At 37.6% G+C, this 19,206-nt stretch overlaps 2 pseudogenes; both read right to left on the bottom strand.

Moving 5' to 3' along the window:
• Nucleotides 1-933: 933 nt before the first annotated feature.
• On the bottom strand, nt 934-1,422 carry LOC149169517 (membrin-11 pseudogene; annotated as a pseudogene).
• A 23-nt stretch (nt 1,423-1,445) lies between these two features.
• On the bottom strand, nt 1,446-1,889 carry LOC149169516 (26S proteasome regulatory subunit 4 homolog B pseudogene; annotated as a pseudogene).
• Nucleotides 1,890-19,206: the final 17,317 nt, after the last annotated feature.

The following is a 19,206-nucleotide window of genomic DNA, read 5'->3' as shown; positions in this document are numbered from 1 at the left end:
ACTGGCTACCTACGCTGAACGAGAGTGGACATGTGGCAAGTTCATTTCTCAAGGTGTCAAAACCCAGGAAGCTTCCAAAATGACACTTGCCTCAGGGAATTCGACTGGTGATGAGTAAGAGGTTCCAAATCTCCAAGTGGAAGCAAGAACCTCCAAGTGGAATCAAGAGCTGACAGAGGGAGAGGACACTAGTCAGATCTCAAGCTGACTCATCCTCTCTCCAAACATCTATATATGGATCTCTCCTCCATGAGATCTAGAGGCTGGAATTTTGTTATTGCAAAGAATTGTTGTTGGTTTGAGATTGGAATCATTGGGTGCTTAATGCTTTGAAGGGGGTGAAGATAGGAATTCCATTTGCTGGGAAGGAGATGCTGGATTGGAGCCCTCTAGGTTGTATCTCTTCCTGAACCTTGTTATTCATCAATAAAGCTATCTTGGTTTCTCCTATATGCTGATGTATTTTTGATGTATGAATGCATTAGTATGTTTAGTTTATTTCTAATCCTGAACTAGTTATGAATATGAATCCATGTCTTGGGTAGTGTTCTCTTCTTGTGATCTTGCAGAAACCTCTTGAAGCTGGGCGAGCGAGAAGGCGAGTAGCTGGGAACTCTCCAAGAGAAGGGAAACTGGATCGAGGGACAAACGAAAGAAACCGGTTAGTCCGTCCATCTCTCTTCATTCTTAATTCATAAAGGAAGAAATGCTAGAATAGCTGTCTCTGTTTGTTGCTAAGGCATTGTCACACCTTAGGTGGATAGGATCGTCCTGCATAGGCATTTTTCCCCACAACAGTGCTCTCTCCTCTGTAATTGCATTCATTGTAACGCCTCTGCCTCTGCCAGCGCTCTGTCCTCAAACAGCTATGTCAATCTGCCACACCTACTGTCTAAAATCATTCCAGCGTTCCTCTACGTGGTTCTCTGCACCTCATTGAATTCTCTGCGCATCATTGATTGTCTGCGCCTCTTTGATTGTCCTGCGCATCTGACATCCTGGAAGACATTCGCCCACTCTGCGAATTACGATGATTACAACTGTAAGGAACATGCCAATGTAAGATATCCATTTATCTAACCGATGTTGTCTTTCGATTATCTTCAGTACAGAATTAGATAAACCAACAGTATTGAGAATGTCTAGAGCTTTCCGTTGTGCTTGCTTCAAATGATCTCTTTGTTCTGCATACTTTGAAAGAACAGCCACTCCAGTAGCATAAGCCTCATCAAGCATGTATGATGAATTACGTGCCGACTGCCTGGCTCGGGTTTCATCGTCAAAAATTTGCATTACATGAGCAGAGTCCCCATTTTTTTCTGTGTATTCATATTGCAGTAATCTACCCCGAGATTTGAGAGCTGTCCTTGTGTGCTGTCCACGCATAACTTCTTCGTCGACATTCTCCTGCGCTCCCTCCATCTCCCAAATATTTATGGATCAGCTCACTTCCGACAACACGTAGAAATTGAGTTTGCAACAGCCTTAGCCAGTAGTGTTTTGCCTGTTCCTGGCTCACCATATAGAATGACTCCTTTTGAAGGCTTGATACCAATATCCTCATACAGTTCAGGATGCGTAAGAGGAAGCTCAACAGCTTCTTTTATCTCCTGAATTTGAGCATCTAAACCTCCGATATCAGCATATGACTCCAATGGTGCCTTCTCCACTTTCATGACAGATACCATTGGATCAACTTCATCCTGCAAGAGTCCAACGACAGATAGGACCTTATTGTGCATGAGAATGGCGCATCCAGGCTCAAGCTGATCTTTATCTACAAACGACAGAATATTGACATAATACTCAGGGCCGACCGAAGACGAAACAATTGCGTGATTTTCGTCGATAATTTCCTCCAGATTACCGACGCTCATGGGAAACGCCATGTATCATGTTTTTGTTTGCAAATAACATCTGGCGCCGTCTGTGGGAAGTCCTTGAGAGTGAACATTGCTGAGGACAGATAACCTAACTGCGTATGGTAACAAAACTGTGTTTGGTAGTTCAAATTGTATTGCGCAGTTTATATATATCATTCAAGGCATTTATATAAGCAGTTTTCAAAGCATTCAAAGTTATATCAGTCAGAGTATTTTATATATCAAAACATAGTAGTATTGCAGTGATATGTACAATGAAATGCTGATGCTTTTAGCAAATATCAGAAGGATTTGAAGGCTGTAACGTAAGGATTTTTTTTTTATCAGTAGAAGTATGTTTTTTTACAGAATGCATTCAATCATCTCTATGGTCAGAATAGTTCTCACTGGCAAGGAGAACTATTCTGAATGGTCTCAGATGGTAAAACACAGCCTCATCTACAATGAGTTGTGGAAAGGAGTGTGTGTCGGAGAAGAAGACAAAGACCATGTGCATCCTACATCAGATAAAGAACTTGTCATTTGGGAAAACAAGAACAGCAAAGCCTATGCATTGATCGCAGCATCTGTAAATGAAGAAGTAAGTTGTCATATTTCATCCTATTCCACTGCCTTTGAAGCTTTACAAAAGCTGAAAGAACTCTATGATTCACATTCTGCACTTGAAGTTGTTCAGCTCATGATTAAACTCTTCAGTCTTGAACTGAAAAATAATGATCCCCTTGCTCTTGCATCTGAAATAAAGTCTATAATGCATGATATTAAATCCACTAAGGTTGAGCTGGATATCTCTCTTATTGCCTTTCTCAAAGCACTCTATCCTACCTACTCCAATTATCTTGAGTCTTTACAAGCAAATGGAAATCTTAAAGACATAACCTTTGAGTCTCTTGTGAAAAATTTTGCTGAAAGAGAGAAAGCCTTTGGAAAGAAAACAGTCCCTGAATCTTCTCAAGAGACTGTTTGCCTTGCTCATAAAGAAAAGCATCCTGCTCAAGATTCTACAAGAGGAAGGGGTGGACGAAGAGGAAGAGGAAGATACTTCAGAGGCAGGGGGGGCAGACATTCTCAAGCAGAAAAGGCAGATCTGCATTGCATTTGCTGCAAACGAAATGGATCACATGATGCTTCTACATGCAAGCTACCATGGGACAAAATTGAGCAGAGAAGAAATCAGCAGAAAGGTAAAACTGATGACACAGACAAAGGTAAAGCACCTGAATCCGCTCACTATATTGAGGCACAATGTAACATTGGAGTAAATGAAGATTTGTTTAATGCTTCACTTGCTTCTTCGAAAAATGATTGGCTGCTTGATTCAGGAGAAACCTGTCATATGACTCATAGGAAAGATTTTTTTGAAGATTTCATTGACAATGTTGATGGAGTAGTATACTTTGCAGATCAGTCAAAAATCAAGCCATCAAGGCTTGGCACAATCAGGCTTAAACTGCCTGGTCTTCCAGACTTTCTTCTGGACCATGTTCTATATCTCCCACAGCTCAAGAGAAACTTGCTGTCCCTGGTCCACATCCGCCAGCAAGGTCACTCCATTCATATGTTTGATGGCAAGCTTGAGGTAAGAAAGGCATCTGACCACTCACTTGTCATGAGGGGTATAGAAGAAGAAAGACTTCTTAAACTGCAAGGAACTTCTGCTCATGCACAACATTTCTCATATATTTCTCATCATGAAGAAGGTACACTTCCATCAAGTTTATTATGGCATGCTAGATTTGGACATTTAAACTATGACAGTCTCCGCTTATTAAAGAAAAATGGTGTTGTTGGTTTGCCTACAATTCCTAGAAAACATAAGCAATGTGATGCTTGCATTCTAGGAAAGCATAGCAAACAGTCTTTTCATGATTCACATTCAAGAGCACATAGGAAGCTTGAACTCATTCATTCAGATTTATGTGGTCCAATGCCTATTCCTTTTGCAAATGGAAATAAATATATCATGACATTTATTGATGATTACACCAGAATGTGTTGGGTTTATTTATTGAAGAACAAATCTGATGCTTTTCAAACATTCAAGAATTTTCATAAATGGATTGAAAATGATGCACAATCTCATATTGGGTCTATTCGCACTGATAATGGAAAAGAATATACATCAAATTAATTTGAACACTATCTTCGTCAACATGGGATTAAACATCAAACAACTGTGCCTTATAATCCTCAACAAAATGGTGTAGCTGAAAGAATGAATAGAACAATCTTGAATATGGTACGATCCATGCTTTCTTCAAAAATGTAAAGATAATGTTTTGGGCTGATGCTGTTCTATGTGCTGCATATATAAAGAATAGATGTCCATCTAGTGCTATAAGAAACAAGACTCCTCATGAATTGTGGTATGGACATGTTCCTTCGGTAAAACATCTCAGGATTTTTGGTTCCACCTGTTATGCTTTAATACTAAAGGTACATAGAAACAAACTCGGTGCTAGAAGTCGTAAGTGTATCTTCCTGGGGTATTCAAACACCTCTAAAGCATACCGTCTCTATGATGAAGTAAATAAAAAGTTTGTTGTATCTAGAGATGTCATTTTTCTTGAATCATCCAAATCTGACAGTGTTGTTGAGCGGCAACTTGATTGCTTGGATAGATTCACAAAAACGAAATCATTTCAAGAGTTTGAGAATCAGATTCCACATCTTGAAGGGGGGATTCCTATACTAGATCAACATATGGAATCTTCTTCTGAAGAACAATCTCCCTTGCATGAAACTCCAACACCGGATGATCCTTTAAGTGATGTAAATGATAGAATTGGGAGACTCAATCTTGATTCAATCCCAACTCAATCAACAGAGCAGCCTGGACCATCTCAGAAAGGTCCCCCAAAGTGGCTGACAAAGACACTTGAAAGTGTTCATCCTGATGAAATTGGAAAAATAGGAACCAGAAATACAAACCGACAAGATGGAGGTGATGTAGATAACTCTAATTCACCTGTTGATATGGATGTTACTTATGATTGTGAATTGAACTTGTCTACAGATTTTGAACCAACTTCCTTCAAAGAAGCTGCTTCTCATGATGAATGGAAAGAAGCGATGCAGAAGGAGTATGATTCCCTCATAAAGAATGGCACTTGGAAGCTAGTTGATCCTTCATTTGGAACCAAACAAATTGGCTGCAAGTGGGTCTACAAGAACAAGTACAAAGCTGATGGCTCACTTGACAAGCAAAAAGCTAGGCTTGTGGCAAAAGGTTTTGCATAGAAGGAAGGGGTCGATTATGAGGAAACTTTTGCCCCCACAGAAAAATGGGCCACCATCCGGACACTCTTTGCACTAGCTGCTTAGAACGGTTGGAAAGTCCATCAAATGGATGTAAAAACTGCATTCTTGAATGGAGATCTAAAAGAGAATGTTTTATGTCCCAGCCTGAAGGATTTGCTGTGAAAGGACATGAACACAAAGTATGCAAACTTGTGAAGTCCTTGTATGGCCTCAAAAAAGCACCACGAGCCTGGTATGAAAAACTAACTGAGCATCTTCTGAAACTCAACTTCAAACATTTTGATCTTGATGATGCAACTTTATTTGTCAAGAAAGTTGGCAAAACAGTTGTATATCTTGTGGTATATGTAGATGATCTTTTAATGACAGGGAACAATGAAAGCTATATTGCATCCATAAAGAAAGAATTAGGAAAAAGTTTTGAAGTGACTGATTTGGGCTATTTTCATTACTATCTTGGCATTGAAGTAACCCAACATCCAAAATCCATATTTCTTTCTCAAAAGAAATACATTGGAGATTTGTTAAACAGATTTGGCATGACAGAGTGCAATCCTCTTTCTACTCCAATGGAACAAAACTTGAAGCTCACATCTATTGAAGGAAAGGAATTTGAGGATGCAACAAAGTATAGACAGCTTGTAGGAAGTCTCATCTACCTCACTACTACCAGACCAGACATTTCATTTGCTGTTGGAATCCTCTCCAGGTTTATGCAAAAGCCTTGTGAGGGACATTGGTCTGCTGCAAAAAGAGTTCTAAGGTACTTGAAGGGAACTCAAGACCTTGGAATCAAGTATACACAGGTGGACGACTTCAACTTGATTGGATACTCTGATTCAGACTTCGATGGAGACAAAGAAACTGGGGTATCTACTTCAGGATATGCTATGAGTCTTGGATCAAGAGCTGTCTCCTGAAGATCACGCAAACAATCAGTACCAGCAGATTCCACAACAGAAGCAGAATATGTGGCAGCAGCTGAAGCAACGAAAGAAATTGTGTGGCTCAGGAAAATTCTTGAAGATTTGCAGGTAAAACAAATACAATCAACTCCACTCATGATTGATAACAACTCTGCAATAAAGTTGGCCAAGAACCCAAAGTTCCATGATCGTACTAAGCACATCAATACTAAATATCATCTGATCTGACATCATGTTGAGGCCAAAACAATCCATCTCCGTCATTGTTCCACAAACGAGCAAATTGCAGACATCTTCACAAAGCGCTTGGAAGAGAAAAGCTTGAAAGATTCAGAACGATGCTTGGACTCACCAACATCCCTTCAGATTAAGGGGGGGAATGTTGACACCTAATCCTCAACGAATGGGTGAACTGGAACGTGAACAGTCATCAAGAAGATGAACTATTCCGTCTCCTTTTTGTATATAATCAATAGTTCTCTAATGAAATTACATATCAGTTTTTCTTCTGCTTATTCTGGAGTTACCCTGGCCTGACACATCCTACAACTCATAGACCATGATCCATATGTCTAAAAATAGACTTTGCGCCAAAAATAGCCTGTGGGCCCACTTAGTGAAGGAGACTTCTTTTCACTAAGCTCCATCATCTTGTTGCATTTTCAACATTATGTATTCTAGCATCCCATTATCATCCAATACTACCTCCATCTTTTACTTCCATGCAACAGAGTTTGAGGTGCCTTCCAAGGCATACTCAAGCTTGAGTCCATTGAAATCCATATGTCTAGTCCTCAAGAAAGCCTACAACAATGATATTCAAATTCAAATCTCCTATAATGACAACTTCGAAATCTCTTCTCTACAATGATTCCATCTCTAATATCATGTAGAAATTAATGTGTAGATTCAAAAACAATAATCATTGGCATGCAAAAGGAAACATCACACATACATAGAGATTTATCTAGGGGAAAGAAACTGCTCAAAACCCCTTACTATATGTGTTACATTAATCAGATAATAAAGAAGAAATATAATGCTTCTCAAGCCTGAGCACACCCTGCACTAGTATAGTCTATCCCTATACCTGACTTACAAAACCTCGCCCAACACTTAGCCAATTTTAAGCCTTCCTAAGCTCCTATCTCCTTGCAATGATGCCTTGGGAAATTTCTCCTATTTTTTAGGAATTTCACAACAAGGAATTGTGCAATAGCCTTAGGTCAATCTCTGATTGCATGCACCATGTGTACACATGAGAATATACTACAACTGATAGTACATTTCTTTGGAATCTCCATCTCAACTGGAAACTCGAATTCTCTGCATGCAACAATTATTTTGGGTTGATTGATTAGTTAATCGGTTGATTATTAAGTGTGGTCGAAATTACACATCCACAACTTGACCTCCACTAGTTCTTTTGACAATTATAACTAGTTAAACTGATAATAAATCAAATTAACTAAAATAGATTGCTAAAAATTAGCAATTAATCATGTATAACTGAACTCAAGTGTCCCCAACTCGAATTTACTAAGTTAAATGAGTGACAAGATCCATGTCACCTCAGTTAACTACCTCCAAGTATTCTGCTGAAATAGAAATTCAAAATTTAATCTAGTTTGACCAAGGCAAAGTCAAAACTAGATTTTCTTGCTACATTTTCAACGAGTTGCATCATCATCTTGCAGTAGGATTATAACTTGCTTAGGAGTCATACCATACACATGAGTATTTAATCCTCCATATTTTTATCCTTCCAATCATTATGGAGTATGATTCAATGACTCATCCATTGTTGCAAAATATCATGTGGTTCTCTTGTGTTAGTGTTGCTAAGACATCCCTGTTTCATGCCTAATATATTTAAAGGAATTTTAATCTTGAGTTAGTCATTTGGTATTTTGTTGACCTTCTATGTTGGTTATCCTTATGTCCATTGTACTTGGTGAATTTACCTCTTCATCTCATCACTCAATGTATGCCTCATGTTGATTAACGAGGGATATGTCAAGGCCCTCCTTAATTATACGTCTTCCTATAAACATGAACTCATTATCTAGGAGAAATATTGAAACTACATAGTACCTTGGATCTTGCAAACATTAATGTTAGGTTCCTTCATGCTGAAAATGGGTTTACCTCATTGACCCATGATCAAATGAATCTATACTTGCTTTAATTTAGCTCATATATTCACACTTGCTAGATTATACTCAAATACTTGGGGTCCATTTTCAACATTGGTGGATAGCCTCATGTTTGTTAATACTATGCATCAACGATCAATATTCAGATGATTTCTTCCATGCTCAACATTAACTCAGATATTCACATGTATACTTGTACCATTGAGGTTGGGTTGAAGAATATGGGCTTGGGTGTTTCTTACTCATTCATGTTATCCTTCCAAAGTTGTGATGAAGTATCTCTTTATGATGTCTACTCTTAAGACCACTTATGGCACTCTCATTTGTGTCCAATGGCTTCCTATGCATGGTTTTACATAGATCCACATTGTATTTTCTTGTGGCTATGATTTATTTGTTGATGTCAATGATCCATAGTGTATGTAATGCCCCTAGTTTCCTTGTGGGGCATATTATTTTGTCGATTACTATTATAACCCATTTTCTTGAATTTTTTCCTTTCATTTTATTTCTTGTATGTATATTATGCATGTCTAAATGCATTCTAAAATGTAATGACTCATACATAGGCACATAGTTGAATAAATTAGTTCATTCATGCAAATCATAAAAATGCATGGATTATTATAGCATAAAATATATAATCATGAAAAAAATAGTTCTTTTATTAACACCAATTAGATGTAGATCTCAGACATTCCTCCCAATCATAGACCATGCTACTCATAATCTCTGAGTAGCTAGTCATCCCTGAGTTAGGGCTTTGATTCCATAAGACAAAAACTTACCTAAAGCTAAGCACATATCAGTACCATACATAACCAGGCTAAGGTACCAAACACGATAGCCTATAACTAACATACTTACATCCCCCATTAGCCCCACAACCCAAGCAATGCACCCCCTTTCTGTAATTTTAGTACCTTGTGTTATGCCACTACTTGCAGAGTGTCCAACTCGATCGATCACGGATGTTCCAAAGCCCTGTGGCTTCCAATATTTCCTACTACCTCATGGGAATATAGGTACCTCTATGACCTTACACTGGGGAACTTGTCTCCCTTGTCACAATTTCATCCATTTTTTCCCATACAAGGTGTCCATTTTCTTTTCCATAGTCAAATCATATAGAATATGTGTTCCATAACACCAACACCCTCACTTTTATGCGCATCTCAATTTCTTAACACATGGTACCAGTTAAAGTCACCTAATGGACTTAGGTTAAAACACGTGCACACTTAATAATTATTAATTCATAGAAAACCCCATTTTTAGCATTCACGAAGTCTTATCCCCCCATACTCTATTCATTTGACTCAGTTTATAGAAGTAATGTATTTTATTAATGTGCATGTGATTTCTTATTTACAAAACTAGGCCCTTTGGCCCCAAAATATATAAAAACATATGCACATGGGAACAATGACCCAAAAACATATAAACACATATCCACACAGGAAAAATGACCCCAAAACATCTAAACACATATGAAGATGGGCACACCAACCCCAAAGTAATCCTCAACTCACCAATCTAATTAATATGTACTGGCTCACCAAGTTAGGTTTCATGTGTACATGTTTATTTATAATCTGGGAGTTAAGTTGGGGTATTACATTCCTCAATCACCTGCTGAGGTGTATTACTGTGCTTGTTACCACAATAGCCCATTTTTCATAATATTTTCCCTTTTACTTTATTTCCTATATTTATGTTATGCATGTCTAAATCATTCTAAATAATGAATCATACGAGGGAATATAGTTGCATAAATAACTCCATTAAATTAAAATCCTCATGTAGTTCATAAAAATACATGGATTATTCTGACAAAAAGTAGATAATCATGAAAAAAGCACTTATCTCTTACGAACACCAACTTGCTACAAACCTCAGAAATTTCTCCAGCCATATACCTCACTACTCGTAATTTTTCAGGAGCTAGTCACTCTTGAGAGGAGGCTTCAAGTACATAGAGAAACAACTTACCTAAATCCAGGTACATACCGGTACCATACATAACTAGGTCAAGGTACCAAACATGATAACCTCTAACCAAAAGGCTCACAACCCTAATTAGCCCCACAACTCAAGTAGTGTACCACCTTCTTTGCACTTGTGTCCCTTAGGCTATGTTATAGCCTCTAGGTGTCCAAGTTAGTCAATCAAGGATGTTTTAGAGCCATGTGGCTTCTAGGAATTCCTATTTCCTCATGGGTCTTTAGGGACCTCGCTTACCTCACACCAGGGAAACTATCCCTATTATCACAAGGTCATCCCATGTTTCACATTTAAGGTGTCTAGCTCCTTTTCCACAGTAAGATATTGTAGAATGTGTTTTCCATAAAACCAACACCCTCACTTTTATGTGCATGCCACTCCCTTAACACATGGTACCTATTAAAGTCACTTGATAGACTTCAACGTTTTTCTCTTCTATGTGTTTCACGGACTTTGAAGATTGGTGACTGTTACATCCATGAAATATTTGTACTAGACAAATCCACCTAAAGGGACCACTTCCTGTGATATGAACCAAGGAGCCTGACCTAGATGTTGTTGAGAGAATTTAACCTGTGACCTCTTAATAGCAAAGATGATTTAACAATGAGGACTCAACCAATTGAGCTAATCCTTAGCTTGATGGAATTCAGTTAAAACATATGTAGTTTTAATAATTATTAACTCATAAAAAGCCCCATTTTTTAATACTCGTGGAGTCTTATCCCCCCGTACCCTTTTCGTTTGACCTAGTTTGCAATAATAATGTATTTGATTAATGTTCATGTAATTTCATATTTACAAATCTAGGATTTCTATACCAAAAACATATCAAATGTATGCACATAGGAACATTTGCCACAAAACATATGCACATGACACACTAACCCCAATAGTAATCCTTAGCTCACTAGCCTAATTCATACATACTCACTCACCAGCCTAGTGATGAGCCTTAGTATTGCAACAAGTGTGTTGCAACTCCCAAAGATATCATATTTAATTATCAACCTAGGGTTCGTACAAACCTAAGAGGCGACAGTGCTATATGCACAATATGATAAGCTTTACTCATGTCACTTTCAAACAATGGACCAGACCAAAGCAAACAAATATCACTTTATCAACTGATTCTAGATTGGAAAGGAAGGAAATTGCATGAAAGGTAAGTTCTATTCTATTTGCAGAAATGGAAATATTACACTATTTACAAAATAATGGAAATGATACTTGCTCAAAAGTAAATTCTAGCCCTATTTGTGGGAATTTAAAGGCTACACTACCTGAAAAAATGTAAACATTAACCTATTTGCAGAATGTAAATGTTGCATATAAAGGAAACCTAGTCTATGAAATGGAATACCAATGCTTGAAATTGAAACCCTAGATTAAGAAGCATAAATCAAAGAAAGAAATCCTAATCTACTTTTCATAAGGGAAAAACATGGAACTAACCTTTAATCACAATGTTCTAAAGAGAGTAGAATTAGTGACATAATTGATTTGACATCTCATGACATAATCAAGAAAAGCATCGCTATATTTCCAAATTCATAAATCTATCCACTAACCCTAATTACATAAATGTGTTATAGTCAGAGAAAGGCAAGTTCTAGGTGGTCTTTGGTCTCCCTCAATCATGGTTTCAAATCCTAGGCCACATTATTCAAGTTTAGGAGGAAAAAATTAAGCTTTAGGAGCAATTTTGGTCAAGTTTACATTGTGCTGCAGGATGCTATAGGATTGCTACAGGATTGCCCTCTTTTTCTACATGATTGAATCCGTGAGAATTTTGAGGGTGTAAAGGTGGTCTAAGGGTATGGAAAGGTAGTGTAGGGTAGATTAATGTTGTGTGAGGCCTTTTCCAAGCCTAGTACCCTTCAGGGGGCCATCTTGCACAAAAACTAATGCACATGGTGGCCTTCAATAACGCAAAACTGTGTTCTTGGTGGAAAACATTTTGGGAGAGTTGTGAGGTGATAAGAAAGAGGCTAATGGTGGGAGGAGGGGTGTGGAATTACAATTCCAACCATGAAAAACAATATTAGTACCTTCACCAGACAAATTATTTTGAAACTTGAAAAGAGTGCCAAATTAATAGCTAAATTGCAGAAAAATGGAAATAACCAAGAAAGGATGAGTTGAATTTTATTTGAAATCTATCTAATGCATCAAAAGACAATCTAAATTGTAGCATGAAAAAGACCTACATCCATTATAGATTATTCTTTCCAGGCTCAAAGAAGACCTTTAGATCAATCACTACATGTGCATAAAACAAAGTATGTAAAAAGAGGAAAATCAAAACACCTAACTACTGCAAGAGAAAGCAACTAGATATTTTTGGCTTGCCAATACTATATCCCCAACCATGCATCCCATAAGAGAAGTGATTGGAGGACTTGCACAAGCAATTTTCATAAATTAGTATGCTAAACAAAGAAGGAAAGTATTGCTAGGAAAGAGAATACATGAAATAAATATGCAAATAAGAGAGACTAGAACCTCTGGGTTGGACCCTAACCCAAAGGGACCCAAATCTCTGAAACAAAATTAGTTGTGGATCAACAAGAGGATTTTGATTAATGAAAAATAGTTCTGAAGTACATCATAAATGGAAACAACAAGTTCTTAGCTCCTAATGGTCTCTATCCTCCTGCAACAATTTGTTTCTTATTGATCCCTTAGGCCTGCTTATTTATACAAAAGTGATTGAAGGGAAACCTCCTTAGAAAGTGGGTCGCTTCCCTCAAAAAGTCCTAAAAGGATGGATATTTCTTCCTGTAGTTCTCGATTTCATCAAATACTAGTGGATCTTCGAATTGGAAGTGAGTAAATGTAGGAGCATGTTGAGATTTGGTTGGGTAAATGTAGGATACCATCCTCCTACATCTTCTCCAGTTTCCTTCCAGCATATCCCTGCATAGTAAATTCATTCTAATGCACTATTTTCCTGCACATTAACCACATTAGACCACAAGATATGATAATCATCCTCTATTCTTTCTAATAACCACATAATAGTAAAAAATATTCTATTAAATGTAAGGAAAGAGGTAAATATAGGTTGAAGGTAGGCCATATGGGCCTTACCCTCTGAAAAAATTACTCACTGATCTGTAGCTCATGCATGGAACTTCATATGGTGTGCTCTCTTGTGATTAAAAACTTGTATTTTCCTCTATTGCTGACCAATCCCTTTGTTCCTTTGCATGATATCTTATTTCTTGTAAATCCAATAAAAAAGGATGACTATTTTTTATCCATATCTAGTTGATATTCAATCTTTTAACAATCCTATTGTAGAATTAGGTTCTCTCTAGTATGTTCCTCAAACCTTCAGGGTAGTGGTATCCCTGACCTTTAGATTATATGGCAGATCATGCCATCTCCTTTAGCAAGCCTGCAATCTCTTAGTCCCCAACAACCTAAAAGTGTCTTCAAAATGTAGGATAACATGCTCCTTCTTTATAAGTAGTGAGGGGATAATTGAGTGTCTACAGAGATGAGGCTATGATTGCTAATGACAACCTTGGGACTTGTTAACTCTAGTCTAATATATAGAGGCTCATTTTTCTTCCTTAGCCGTAACCTTCTTTACCTCCCTGACCCTTTCTTCTTCATGGGAAATCCAAGATGATAGGGTCATTAGCTGTGCATCCCCCAATCTTGAATTAGATCCCCAAAATTTCATATTTGTGAGGATCATATTATTCATGTAAAATTTAGCTAATTTGGCCCTATCTTCAAAGTTGGCTTGCTAACAAAAGTCAATGAAATTTTTATAATTTTGAAATGGGATAGAGCCATACTGTGCCAAGATTTTGATTTGAAATTGCAGCCATTGTTCTTTGAGGAAGATTTCATATGATTTGGATGGTTGTCTGCACTAAATGACCTCCATAGCTAAGCTTGCCATGGTGGCAAGTTGTCCTTCTCTCTCTTGCAACTTCTCTCTTGACCTCTAATTTTCTATTTGCAACTTCTTTGTCACGATTGACTCTCTTAACCTTAAATAAATAATTTTCTCACCCATATTCTTCATATTTTCTTCCATGAGGCCTGCATCCTCAATTTTCTTTGATTTAGAAATTTGCATCCATCAATAGGTTTGACTTCTTTCGGTCTAGATCAAGTAGGATGGGGACAACAAATTTTTCAATTATGATTCATCCTTCCTCATAAAACTTGTAGTAGGAACCAAGATCAGGTTGGGGATAAATCTCTTGGAGGTCTTGTGGTTATGCATCAACTTCCTACAACAAATATTCCCTTTCCTATAACAATAATGTCTCTTCCTATAAATAGGAATTTTCTGCTTGTAGTTGCCTGCCCTTAGTTTCCTTGGTGTTTGCCCTTATTTGGGAGGTTTGAGGATGCTTTCCTCTGGCCTTGAGGGATGAACCTTCTTCAATTTTCTTCTTTCCTTGTCTCGAATCTCCTTCTTACTGGTTGATAGATTCGTCAATTGTGATACAGATTTCTGAAGGAGGCTGAGGCTTCCCTTGTTTTATTCTAGTACTCCTTCTCTTGAAATATAAGGAGCCTTTCTTGGGCTGCATCCTTTTTATTTTAACAAGTGTTCTAAGGGTTGCCAAGGTGGCATCCACCTCTTGTTCAGTATTTCCTCTTGAGCAACTTACTTGTTGCTCTTGTTTTCTCTTCTTTTGAGGCCTAAAAAGCTCCCCAAGGGTCTATTTTTATGCCTTTGGTTTCTCTTCTTCTTCCTCCCCTTCAACTTATTCTTTATTTCCTTTATCCTTCTCTTCTTTAGCCTATTCTTTAGCAACACTATGTTTTTTGGTCTTCATGTTCTAATAGAGGTTGGGCTTGAGTCTCAATGAAGGCTTCCTTGTCCATGTCTATGAAGCTTATCCATGGTATAGGGTTCTTGAGGTGAATCAAGGAATCTATGACAAAGAGCCTTATGAGTCCATGATGAGAAATGTATCTATGTTTCCCTTTTATCACCCTTTGGCTCATTTCTATCATTTATTGAAGAATAAAGTGGGGTATATTGAGCCTACTTGGGATAGGTAATTCTGTTTGGAAACTCATCTCATAAATTAGCCTAAAATATAATCATACACAACACTTAATATCCCCTTGCAGGATATGTATTTTAAGACATTGTAGGCTACTTCATTCGATGGGTAAGGCAAGATTTCCCTTCTAACTTCATTTTTATCCTCAATTGGATTATATTCAAGGAGGAATAAATTATTTTTAGCTATGATGGCTTATTTCCTATCCACCTTTCCCCACCTAACTCCCAAATCAAATGTGGTCACTGTTCTAATGAGATTTTCATTGAGATGGATGACAAGCGCTCTTACAATGGTGGTGGAAATATCTCCCCTCTGAGATTGAAGGGCAATGGAAAATATATGGGTTATCTCATCATCATATCCTTTAATTTTCTCAAAGAACCCCATCCATTGATGACTTATGCATATTTATCTGAAACGAGGATGTTGGTGGATTCTTTTTGAGACTGTGGATTCCCTTCTATTGAAGCCTCCTCCCATGTTCTCTACTATGGCTCCTCTATGTTTCTTCCAAAGAATTTTCAGTCAATTATCAACTTCTTGGTAGCCTAGGGTTTCAAGATAAAGATGAGAGAAATGGTGTTCTTCTTCTAACTAGATGTATGAAAATGATATTCCACACACAAAAAAAAATCATTCTTCTACTATCATTCTTTCCACACATAAAAAAAAAACATAGGGTTTGAAAAATCCCATTTTCAAGGGCTTGCTATAGGATGTAGAAATTGATCAAGTTTTTCAGTTTTTTTGTGGGGGAAATGCATGACTTACCCCTCCTTTGGAGACTCCCTCATGGAGTTTTGGGTTTTGGAGGAGAATTCTCACCAAATCAAACCCTTTTCACCCCTGAGGCCAATCCTATAATAGTTGTGTGCAATCTTGTAGCACTTAATTCCGATCTTGTAGAACCAAATTCTGATCCTATAACACCTACTATTTAGCCCTTTAGCACCTATGTAGAAACCTAGGGAACCTTGGGTGGTAGCTAGCTTGACTCGCAACGATGTAGTAGGAATCTATTACTGTTTTTGGGAATGATCTCTTGCTATAAATGAAGTGTAGGATTGTCCTTTATTCCTTTTGTGTTGTGGTGGTGGGCTCAATGGATTGTATGAGCTAGTCCCCACCTACCACCTTCGTAACTTAAAAAACCCATTGGTCCACTCCTTTAAATTATCACCCTTCCCTTTTTCTCATTTTCCCTACATTGCATGAGAGGTAGTTTACTTCACTTAACTGTTCAAGGATGGCTGAGACCACTGACCACCTCTAACCTACAAAAACCTCACTCCTCATACATTTAAAATTTTTTTGAACTATCACGCACTTAAAGGAAGAGGTGAGGATTTTCATACATGTGCCTATATGATGGTCTTTGGTTACTTTGATGTTTGCATGCTGCTTCAGAATTAGTGGTTGATTTTTTGATTGTTTGAGGTTCCATTTTCCATACTAGTTGCTCCATGCTTCAACTCTGCTTTCGAAGATTTTTTTTTTTGTATATTTTTTTATATGTGCTTGACTGAGTGTTGTCACTGTAGGTCCTATTGATGGTGGATCAAGTTGTTGTTTTTGGAGATGATCAGTGACTTGGTAGCATCCTTGCAAAAGTTTTTTTGCTACCCAAGATCAATAAGATGATCTGTCAATTCTTGATAATTGTCAATTCTTCATTTTGGTGCTTTCTAGTGCTTTTGAATATGTTTTGGTAGGGTTTGTGTACACTGCTACATGACTGGGTTCTTTTTTGTAGCAATCACATAGACTCTCCTATGATCACAATAACCTCCATACAATGCATCCAAAAACTATGATAGTTCATGTTATGCTCATGGAAAAGGATCATAAGCTTTGGTTATGATGAAAATAATGAAAGGAGTAGTAAAAATGGGGTTTTTATGGACATATGTCGTTATTCGGGTGGAGAAGTGGCTAAATGGGGTGGAGGATGGGTGATGGTGGTGTATTAGACCTTTTCATTCTTTCCCCCATGGAAAACATAGGATCAGAAGCCTTTCTCTATGTAGATCACAATACTGTAGCAAATTTGGACAATCTTGTAGGATTTCAGGACAATCCTGTAACACTTTAGGACTGAGCTAGAATTGAGTGAGATAGGTCATCTGGTGATGGGCGAACTTGGGGAAGTTTATGGAATGATGAAGTATAAGAAAATAACTAGTCTTGGTGGGTGAAAAAGTGGAGTGCAGAGGATTCTTACTTTGATTTTTTTCCTTCTTTGGTCATGGATGGAACCCTACAAAAGATGTTAACAATACTAATGTAAGGGTTCCCTTTATTTCCCTTTATTCTTTGTTTTTTTTCATTTTTCCCATTTTTCATTTTTCTCTTTTTTCTTGAGACCAACAGGCTACCTCAAAAGAGGTTTTCAACCTATAGGACTGCCCCAGGTGCCTCAAAAGAGGTTTTCACCTGGGGATATTTTCATTTATTATTTTTTTACCCTTGGACTATCTGATAGAGGTTTCCATCCCTAGAGTTTGCCTCAGGTGCCTCATGGAGGTTTTCACCTAAGCTCTTTTATTTTCCTTCCCTTTTTCATTTTTTTTCTCTTTTTTTTTTTTGTTTTTTCGTCTTCTATTGATTAGAGGTTGGATGAATTGAGAGTTTTGAGACCCCCAACTACATTCATATCCTTTCTTATTGAGTTGGTAAACCCCCTCTTTGACAGAGGCCTCTTATATAACTTTAATTGGTAACCATTAACTAACAATGGAATTAATTCTTCATCAACTGTTCTTATTTGGACAGACCCTTTCTCATGGAACTTTTCTACCAAATAAGGACCCAACCATTTTTTCATCAGTTTTTCCCTTGAAATCCTTAAACCCAAAATCATATAATAGGGCCTAATCACCCTCTTGGAAGGTCCTCTCCCTGATGTTTTTATCATGCCAAATATTCCTCTGTAGTTGGACCTCCTTAGTGTGCATCAGAGCTTGCAATATGAACTCATCCAAACAATTGAGCTGGAGAAACCTTTCTTGCTAAGTTGCAGTGATGTCTAAATCCAACTATGCACCCATTCTTAAGGTGTTGTACTCAAACTCAATGGACAACAAATCCTTCTTGCCATAAACCAACTCAAAGGGGGTGAATCCAGGGTTGGTTTTCCAAGTGTTATTATAGGCCCATGTGGCCTCTACAAGTTGGGATACCCAATCGTTTTTGTTGTTGATGAAAAATTTAGTTAAGATATTCTCCAAAGCTATTTTTGTGACCTCCACCTGTAAATTTTCTTGAGGATGATAGGAAGTTAATTTTCTCTGTTTTATAAGATGTTTCTCCATGATGGCTTCAATCATATTTGAAGTAAGCCAAGCTCCTTGATTAATAACCAACTCCCTCAGAAATCCAAAATTATAAAATATATTTTCCCTTAGAAATTATACCACCTTCTTCTCAATTGTTTCCTTTACTTATTTTTCTTCAGCCCACTTTTTCAAGCAATCAATGCACACAATGATGTATCTTTTCTTTTTTCTAGATGGGGTATCAATAGGCCCAATTAAATCCATGCCCCATTTCTCAAATGACTCAAGAGTTACATGAATTTGAAGGGGAATCTCATCCTTGGGTGTAGGTTTTCCCATCCTTTGGCACTCATCATATCTAGAAGTGTATCTTCTAGCATCTTGGTGTAGAGTAGGCAAATAGTAGCCAGCTTAGAGGATTTTAAAAATTGTCATCTTAGCAACAAAATTACCCCCACAGGGTCCGTCATGGTATGCTAAGAGGATTTAAAATACCTTATCCTCCCTCACACATCTTCTTAAGAGATCATCTAGTCCCAATTTGAAGATATTTACCCCAATCCAAGTGAAAGAGTCACTTTTTCTAACAATCTTTCTCTTCTCCTTGGAGGATAGATTAGGAGGAACCTCCCAACAACCAAGAAATTTTCTAT

The sequence above is a fragment of the Pinus tabuliformis genome, chromosome 4_2 (genome assembly GCF_031772625.1).
Source record: "Pinus tabuliformis cultivar Carrire ecotype Pingquan chromosome 4_2, CPIR1, whole genome shotgun sequence".
NCBI classification, from domain to species: domain Eukaryota; kingdom Viridiplantae; phylum Streptophyta; class Pinopsida; order Pinales; family Pinaceae; genus Pinus; species Pinus tabuliformis.
This window is presented reverse-complemented; position numbering and strand designations above follow the sequence as displayed.